Genomic DNA, 9,746 nt, shown 5'->3' with positions numbered 1-9,746 from the left:
CAGATCTCTCTTGATGGGCCCGGTCTTCTAATGCTGCTTTCCTCAGAGCAGAGGGTGAGCTTTTAGACTCAACGGTCTCCTTGTTTGCGTACCTTAACTTGTGTGCTGCAGAAAAGAGCAAAAGAAGAGAATATCTACAATGTTCGATCTCCCAACTAATCAGAATTCGCCACCTGCAGAACTTGCGATCAAAGGAGTAGATATCAGCACAAATCTCTTGCTAAAAATTCTTGTTGTCTGTCATCTTGACTGACAACATGTTACAAACTTCCCCAGCCGGGGAAGTTTGGGTCCGGTCTAAGGAAAGCGGTCTAATGCCGCTTTCCTCAGAGCTCAGGTTGAGCTTTTGCACACCTTTTTTTCCTCCTTATCGCTCCAACCCTTCTCAGTCTGTGAACTTTAGGAAGACTTGGCAAATCGTTGTCTTCATCAGCAGTATCTCTGTCTGAGTGATCTGAATGATCGGTGTGTTTGCTATGGCCTGTTGAGCCAACATAAACTGCCCCAGCCGGGGAAGTTTGATCTTTCTGAAAACTAATAGAATTACCTGATGAGCCACAGCAAGCTTCCCCAGCCGGGGAAGCTTGCTGTGGGTTTTGCTGCGATGTTTGCTTCATAGTTGGGGAAGGTTTGAAAAGGTATGCATCAAATTCGTCATACTCATTTTCATCCTTATAGCTAGTGATGTCAAAAGTGATCCCCGGAAGCAGCTTGTTAAAAATCTTTCTCACTCCTGTTGTTATCAAATAACCTGCTCCAATCGTCAGGGGGAAAAACACAGTGGTGACTGCGATCTGTTGCATTGTCAAAATTCTTGTTAAACACGTTGCTACTGCTCAAAGAGATGCTTGGATATGACCTCCTGTTTTGAGATCCAAGCATTCATAACCTCAGATGTTCTTTGATCTATGTCATAGATGAGGTCATAGCTACAATGAGCTCACTGTAGTTCTGGGGGAATGTCTTGCTTCTGATCGTTGCTATGGAAACGGTCAAATCACTTCTGCATGACTCAAACTATTAACCCTTTGCAACTGCGTCACTTAATCATTCGAGGCACCATGACGAACTTCAGAAGGGTATATTTTAGGAGGCTAGGGATTAAAACGGGGATCTTAATGTTTAAATATTAAGTTTAGATTGACAATGGTTATATTAAAACCATTAATTTAAGTTGGATTTTTCATCATTATATCAGGTTTAAAATTTTTAATCATACTTGACTTAAAAATATCTTAAAAGTAAAATTAAATGTATCCTACAGACATTTGCTGCTGCTGCTGTTGTAAATTGTGACAAGAAATTTTGCCTGCTTGAAGAAGAGTTACAAAGAAATAATTTTGGTTTAATAATTTTACACGTTAGCATAAAAACAGAATAAAGAATGATCCCAAAGAAATGATGCTGCCGCACCATATTTGATGGGTTGTAAATGACTCAAACACATTTGTTCTCTATGGTACGGAAATGTAAACAATAGACAGATCGTAATGTAATGTGTAACTGAGAGCTTGACACCAACAGCAGCACAGCGTCAGCAGCCCACATTGCTGACACCCGGGAAGGAGATAAATGAGTCCATTTCTATGCTTCCCTGTAAACTGGTTACGAGTCTGTTGGTTTTTCACTTTTCTTGTATTTTAACGATTAAACCAACTGGTAAACAAATGTGTATATCTGTTTTTAAAAGACTTGTAACTTCTCTCTTATGTCTCCATCAGATGAGCAGCAGTAGCAGTTTTTGGTGACATTATTATTAATAATAATTAGATTGTATTTGAATACAATGCAGGATTTAAAATGAACTGATGAAGATGGTCTATGTGTCTAATCTGGCCTAGGACAGATGTCTGTGTTTCCCTTCTGGACATGTTACCCCATCAACCCGATGTGGAAGACTGTTCAGAATTTAGATCTCACGGCATCTCAACGTGTCAACATTGCAGCGAGTGAGCTGAGGGAACTATAGCTCCATTTTGTAGCAATTCAAGAGCTACACAGCTTTTATTGCGTCGCAAAACATTTCATCAGCACAGAAACTCCAAAGCACGCAAAAAATTTCATCAGCACAGAAACTCCAAAGCACACACATTATATATATAATTGCTTTATAGATTTTGTCATAGTACCTCCAAGAATTTAAAACTACTTTCACCCCTGCCTGTATGTAAAGTGAAAATACTGCATTCATTTTTCCTGACAAAAACGTCCCTTTTAAGAATTTTTATATTGCAGTGATGTATTCAAATCAATAAATTATATCTAATGCTTATATTTATTATTCATAGCATATTCTTGGCTCAATTGATAGAATTTTCCTAACCCAACATAGCAAAATAAAGTAAAGTAATCCATCCCTAAAGTAATGCCATATATGGAAGTCGCGGTGCACACACCTGGCTCATTACCGAGGCAGGTAGATCAGACAGCGCCTGAATTAAACGACACGTAGAATGCTGCTTTACCGCTGATATTATGGCAGAGGTATGTTGTCAATAATCAAATTAATGTCTTTGTTTTTATTTGCATTTGGCTGTAAACGTTGTGTTACCAGAACAAAAAGTCATATTTATTTAACAACCCCATGTGTATGCGTGAAATGGTTTGATCCTGTGTTGGTGCACTTATCGGCGTGTTTAGTAGCAGTCAAAGCCACAGCGATAACCATGCGTTTTAGATAAATATATGCATTAAAAAAAGACTGATTTTCAAAAAAGGAAAAGGAGGGAAAAACAAGAGGGTGTCAAGTTGAAACCCAGTTAGAGGTGAGTACTTGTGTGTGATTCATTTGCTGGTTTAGCTAGCTTAGTAACGGACTAGCGTTAGCCTCTTTCCCCCCTCAGGATTTTAACAGTGACAGAAATATATTTACTAATTTACTAATACATTTGACTTACCTCTGTACCTTTCATTAACAGAAGAGTCAGCAGCAGCCTTAACTCCCCATACTAGCGTAACTCCTCCTTGTTCCAGTGAATAAGGTGAGAAAAACTGCGCTCAACGGTAGAGTCTATGGGGATGCATTGCTTCCTTGTATTAACCTACTAAAGCTAGGTTTATAGTTGACCCTTTGAACTATAACCCTTGAACCGCGCGTCGCTTCGCGCGCTGTCGCAGCTGTTCACCTCTGAATTTTTGTAACTTGGCGTGGATCATTAATCACACAAACTGGACGGTTTGGAAAGTGCTCTTACAGAGCAGGTCCCCTTGCACTGGCATTTTAAATAAAAGCTCATTGCATTAACTATAAACTCCATACCGCTGTCTTGGCTTGAACCACACCAACTTTCAAAAGCGCTACTATGACTCAGCCTTTACGCAGCTACCATGGCAGCCATTTTGTGGTGCCTGTATACCCATTGCGCCTCCTTGGAGCTGCAGTTCTCAGTCTTGGATGAAATTCCCAAGATGGCCTTAGCAACTTCTGGTTGCCCTAACTACTGTGGGAATAGTAAATTAAAACAGTTTCATACCCTTGTGCTGCCATAATTATTGCATGGGCTATTGGTTAAACATTTGTTGTTTTTTTTCTACCATTTTTCAATTTACTGTTACTCTATAATGAAGGGCAGCAGCAAGCTGGGAGGAGACAGAGAAGACTGCATCATCTGGAAGGCCTGCCACCAGTAACTAATGCTTCATCATCTTCACTTGTGTCTTGATCTTCCAGAAGCTCATCAGTCTCTTCTGAGTCAGGCTGTGCCTTTTAAAGGTTTTTCAGTCTGACTTGGCAGGTAATCTACACCAAACAGCTCACCTATGGATTAAAACACACAGTGATACTAAAACAGTCCTTAAAACATTCCACACATTTTTGACTCAAACGTGAAAGATTTTTATTATGCATTTTCTTTTCTTTTACAGATTTGATACTGGCGTATTTTGCCGGTGGTGTGACGTTTGGGATGTAGTCTCAGCCAGGCACCTTCAGGGTGTTATTAATGATTCTAGCATATTTAAAAACACAATGCCTTGCTGGTGACCCGATCCTGGTTCCGGCTGCTAAGGTCTTCCAGTAGGTCGAGCGGGAAATTAATGGAATCTGCTCTTGCTTCTGGAAGAAGAAAATATGCATATTATCACCTTTGGAAAAATTGCTTTCTAGTTTGAACCTGTTATGAAAGGAGACATACCAAAGGGAAGCAATTATGTTTCACAACAGTAGCTAACCTGGAAGAAACTTGTTCAAGTGGCAGTGAAAAGACTTGATGTTGTTGAACCTCATGCTTCTGAGCTTGATGCCACTCTTGTTAATGCTGCAAACTTAAGTGTACAGCTGAATTCCCAAAACACCCTGGAAATTTACATTTTAAGTGGCATAATTGCACACAGCAGATGTGATCTATCTTTAATTCAACCATCAATGGTAAACGTATGAGGTCTCTCCTTTTGGACCCTTTAGCTCCTCCAACAGCCGTTCTATCAGGACAAGAGTTGTGTACTCTCCCTACGTCCTCCTACGGCTTAAAGTACTAAGTTCTGTCTTTGTTTTATGGCCATCCACCATTGCATTGGTTATACTCCGTCTGTGTTCGTGCTGGAGCCGCTTTGTTTTTCACATGTTTGTTGGTGAAATGGGGGGGGGGGAAAATCCTAAAACTTTTAAAATGGTATCTGACATTACAACATGCTTTTTCTAGTCACATAGAACAGTCAAAGTTATCATTACAATGTTACAAACCTTTTTGGTGGAGTCCGGTTTCAAAATGGTCCCAAAGGTGGAGGTAAAGCTGGTCTTTATGTGGTCAATGCGTGACAGATCATCTTCATCATACACAGACAGCAACCAGCGTTCAGTGGGGACATCAGTGGGCTCCTGGCACACCACAGGGAAAAGGCTGGATCTATTCACAAAGTTGGTGCACTCCTCCAGATAGTGCCCCAACTTATGTGGACATTCCTCCCTGTGGTTTTCTTTCATCTGTTAGATGGTAGGCTGTATGTAGGGATCGGCCCTGAACGTGGTATGGCATAATGAGGATGTCCCAGGCAGGGAGAAATGGGTCAGCAGCTACAGACAAACTGTTAGGAGGGTTTAGCCCTTGTGGCACTACAGCAGTTTCCTGCCTTTTCACCCTTTTGTTATGCCACTAGGGTGGTTTATCTAACATCCACCAGCTGCAAGTTAGTCTGCTCCATCACAGCTCCATTTGCCAAAATGAGCTGACTGATCTTCCTGTAGTCCTGAAGGCTCAAATCCCATCTGGAGACTGTGGATATCCCTCCTCTTTTTGGACTAAGATGAATATTGCAGAAGCGAACAAAGATGCTCTCCACCAGGCGGCAGCAGTCTGACCGTTGGACAGATGTGGCGAGGGTGGTTAAGGCATTTTCAACCCCAGGGGTAAAATCTTGCCTCTTTTTAGGTTACCTAAACCTCCCAGCGTTCAGTCTCTCTTGATGCCTTGCAGTAAATACCACCCTCTGCTTGATGAACGCCACCAGGTTTCTGCCACATTGCAACAATGCAGCTCAACTGCTACACCTAGATCATCTAAACCCTGAGAAAACATAACCAACATAAAACCCCCCAAAATGTTTTTTCCCCCCCATAAGGATTTATTTTGAAATACCTGTATACTTTGCTGGAGGCATAAATTGTGGGACGTATTCTAGTCCCAGCACCTTTAGGCTTTTCTTATTGATGTACCAGGTCATGTCTTGAGCATAATTGAGAAGAGATGATGGCTTGCTGCTCACTTCTGCAGTACCCTGATCTTGATTCCACCTGTTCAGGCCTTCCAGGAGATAGAGCTGGAAATTCAGCAAATTTTCACTGATTCCTGGAAAAAACAGAATATTAATGTATTTGAAACAATGCTGGTTGATCCAGTTTTGATTTTGAAAAATACAGCAAAGGGGTTTAATGATGTTAGTGACTTACCTGGAATAAACCTCTTTAGATGGCAGTGAAATGACTCCAGGCACGTAGAGCCTCGTGAACAGCGGTAGCGTGTCAGCTTGATCCTGCTCTTGTTGATAGTGTGTAACTGAATTCCTGGGACGTCCTGGATGCATTTTATGGATTGTTTTTGTACACTCCACATGTGATTTATCCTCACTTCATCCAGCAGAGGAATGCCTATCAGATCTCTCCCTTTTGGACCCCTCAGCTCCTCCAGCAGCTGTTTAATGAAGTCAACAGTGATGTACTTTCCCTATGTCCTACTACGGCAGAAAGTATTCAACTCCTTTGTTATTTGGCATTGGTTATACCCCGCCTCTGTTCCTGCTGCAGCTGCTTTTCTTTGGCCCTTCGAAGCAGGTCAAGGACCCCTCATCCCACTCAAAAATTCAGGAGGACAGTGCCTGCATGAAAGCAGGATACAGAGGGTGGGCATCCGTGGTACAACCAACAGCCAGCCTCCGCATGAAGTGCCAAATGTCCAGGCGAATGTAGATATCTGGCCACTCTCCAAACCTGGCCTGCAGCTTGTTGAAGCCCTCATTCACACAGCAGCCACAGTCCAAATACAGCACCTTGGGAGGTGCAGCGCCAACCTGCTGGTACTGCTCCATGAGTCCTGCAGCTACTTTGTCCAGTTCTGGACCCTCCTTGACAGTCAGGACACTGTTCAGCTCATTGCTTACTGATGACACCCACAGAGCTGTTCTCTTGCTGTGGCCAGCCAGCTTTTTGGTGATCTACAATAGAAAATGTGAAATTAATTTATGCAGTTTGTCTTATCTATAAAAACACCGTGTGCCACTGATTTCTTAATATTTTCAATGTACTTTATACAATGAACTGTTAAAAATAAACAAGTTTGTGAAATTGAGAAAAACCCCAAAACCTTTTGAAATGGTCTCATCTTACAACATGCTTTTTCTGGAAGCATATAATAATGCTAATAGTAATTATCATTTAAATATATAAGTCGTGCATCTTCAGAAAGCGGCCCACTTTGCCATGAAGGTTGCCTAATGTTTTAAAAAAAATTTTTTTTATATAAATGTATACAATAAAAATGGTCATTGCGTGCTTTGTGATTGACTGCACAGACCAAACTTCATTTTGTCGCATATTTTTTTGTCGAAAGAATACTACGGTGGAAGTTTGGTCCTTCCAAAACTTTGTCGCAAAAAAGTTTTAGAAGGATTTATCTTGGTGTCATTTTTGACGTTGCAAAAACGTGGCATGGCTAAGTTTTTGAGAGTCAAACTTTAGCTAGCCTGACAGTTTTTTTAACCAACCGTGCTGGTACCTCTACCAATTAAGAGCCTAGCCGTTAGCTGACTGAAGCCACGTGCTGAACGCCAAGTAAAGCTGGGTAAAAGTAAGTAAATGGCTTGTTTTTCTAAAGAATTTCCCTTTTAATTATGTGAAAGATAACCATTGGCACGTTTGCGACAAATAACCATTTTGAGCTTAGTTTAGCCAAGTATTGGGCAAGCCACAGCCATTTATTTTAGGTTAGGAAGTGTTTTGAATTACATGTACTCAAGAAATGCAGGGATAACACGTGCCTGGTAGAATATTTAATAACGTGATATAAACCAAATGAAGTTTTTTTTTTGTATAAATTCAATTTGAACAGAGTGAAGTTTTGCAGAGGTAACATAACCTAACTTAACCTTATTTCCACATTATAGAGTAAAAGTTGGTAGGTTTGTGCGATGCATTTAGGTAGAAACGCACCTTGTTTGTAGACCGCTTCAGACGAGCAACAAACGACCAAACCGAGGTTTATAGCAAAGGGCTATCTCTGTCCACTTTTGTGGTTTGGAGCGGAATTTTGCAGCTGGAGCTAAAATAACCTAATCACGACCAGCCTTGCGTTCCAAACGACAATAAGATTGGAGAGAAAAAAATAAAATAAAATAAATAAATGAAAGAATAAATGAATGAATGACGCAAAAATTTATGGTGGGTCATGCTAGACTTCAGCACTTTTGACAGAGTGCCGCACAGTCTCTGTGGCGCAATCGGTTAGCGCGTTCGGCTGTTAACCGAAAGGTTGGTGGTTCGAGCCCACCCAGGGACGTAGTATTTTTTTTGTCTGTGTCTGGTCATGTTTTTCATGAAAAGCTAGTTCTTCGTTAGGTTCTTTAGACTAGAAAGGCATCAGTGTTTATCAGCACTCGTACTGTTTATTCTTATTTGGGATTGTCATTAATGTTTAATCAAACTATTTGTAAGCTTGCATTTAAACATACATAAGAAAGGAGCTTGAACTTTGTAAATCTAGCAGTACATATTTCTATTTTTGTTGTATTTTGAACATGGTGTCAGAATATTGTTTTTTGACTGTGGTTTCATCGATTTATCGGTTCCAATTTTCTTAATTTTGGGAGATCAGTGATTGGCCAACATGTGAAGCCGATTTTACCTTCCTCAGCAATGGTCTAAAAATCAATCACTGTCTTCTATTTCACTGTCCATGAAATAGGTTTGACTAATAAACTGGCCTTCCAGGTCATGTCTGTACGTTTGCACTTAAAAATAGTCGCCCCACAGTTGCCAATTCAGCGACTTTCTTGCTGCATTTAGGAACATTCCAGACACAAAATATGGTATGGGCCGAAATCTTAATAGGCAGGTCAGGCTATCATGCCTCGGTTTCCCAGCGCGTCTCTGGCGCACTCAGGTTGAACAATTCAGCCAATCTCGAACAGTCTCATAATGGACCGCCAAATCACTATACAGCTAACTTTGGAGCTCAGCCAATGGGACAGGGTTTGACGAATAACTGAGGAATGACACGTATCCGTGTCCCAGCGTGTCTCTGTGGCGCAATCGGTTAGCGCGTTCGGCTGTTAACCGAAAGGTTGGTGGTTCGAGCCCACCCAGGGACGGCGTGGTTTTTGCTTTTTAATTTTTTTTTCAATCTAAATTTACTTTAGCACATGAAAATAACTGAAAGACGTAGAGACGAAATCAGTGAAGACTGTAAAATAAGCGTTAAGCTAAACAGACGAAAAAAACAAAACAAAACAAAAACTAACGTACACAGTGCGGTACTTGTTTTATAAGTGGTTCGGCTCTAGGTTGCCAGAATAAGAAAAACATCAGAAAGTATATCTCACAAAGTATAGCAGTCCATGGTAGCACATTTCATACTGTAAATGTGTTTTATAGCTCACGCGTCATAGAGCTTTACAGCCCGGCTAGCTCAGTCGGTAGAGCATGAGACTCTTAATCTCAGGGTCGTGGGTTCGAGCCCCACGTTGGGCGCTACATTTTTTTGTGTGTGTTTGTAATTTCATAAAAGATCACACGTAGGAAGAGTGATTTGACAATAAGATAAAATAAAAATTGCAACGTAAAAAATGTTTAAAAAAGATCTCTGAGAATTATTTGTCAATACCACTTTGCGATCTACCAAACAATCTTACAACTTGTGGTTTAATGTGGATGATTTGAATGTACAGTGGAAATCATATAAAATAACAGAATTCAACTAAACTTTATAGAATATAACATGTTTTATTACAGTGCCAGAAATACAAAATATACATTATGTGAAAAACAAATGCAGGTTATGTCAATGACATTAAAAGTAAGCAAGGTATTTAGAAAAATGAACAGAAATTAACACTCAATCTCTATAACATTCGTCTCATTTTGTAAAAAAAGTAATTACTGAAGTAATGAACTTTGTTTTATTGAGATGCACCTGCACTGCAATTTCAAAAAGCATTAAAATGTTATGCATACGAAGCACCGCCAGGTGGCGCTTTCACACAACACTCATTTAACTCACTCAAAGCTGAACAAGAAGAGCGGAGCTCCTGTTATAAACCCT

The 9,746-nt window shown here is 40.5% G+C and overlaps 1 long non-coding RNA gene and 3 other non-coding genes across 4 annotated transcripts; all 4 read left to right on the top strand.

Moving 5' to 3' along the window:
- The first annotated feature begins 2,915 nt into the window (after positions 1–2,915).
- LOC107837521 (uncharacterized) lies at positions 2,916–4,166 on the top strand. Its single transcript, XR_001663537.1, has 3 exons — positions 2,916–2,981; positions 3,568–3,734; positions 3,865–4,166. It is a non-coding gene; the product is annotated as an uncharacterized LOC107837521 (long non-coding RNA).
- A 3,745-nt stretch (positions 4,167–7,911) lies between these two features.
- On the top strand, positions 7,912–7,985 carry trnan-guu (transfer RNA asparagine (anticodon GUU)). Its single transcript has one exon. It is a non-coding gene; the product is annotated as a tRNA-Asn (tRNA).
- Positions 7,986–8,722: 737 nt separating this feature from the next.
- Positions 8,723–8,796, top strand: trnan-guu (transfer RNA asparagine (anticodon GUU)). Its single transcript has one exon. It is a non-coding gene; the product is annotated as a tRNA-Asn (tRNA).
- A 306-nt stretch (positions 8,797–9,102) lies between these two features.
- trnak-cuu (transfer RNA lysine (anticodon CUU)) lies at positions 9,103–9,175 on the top strand. The gene has a single exon. It is a non-coding gene; the product is annotated as a tRNA-Lys (tRNA).
- The last annotated feature ends 571 nt before the right edge of the window (positions 9,176–9,746 follow it).

This window comes from Poecilia formosa, unplaced genomic scaffold (assembly GCF_000485575.1).
Source record: "Poecilia formosa unplaced genomic scaffold, Poecilia_formosa-5.1.2 Scaffold149, whole genome shotgun sequence".
Taxonomy (NCBI): Eukaryota; Metazoa; Chordata; class Actinopteri; order Cyprinodontiformes; family Poeciliidae; genus Poecilia; species Poecilia formosa.
The sequence above is the reverse complement of the archived record's forward strand: the minus strand, read 5'-3'. Positions and strand labels throughout refer to the sequence as shown.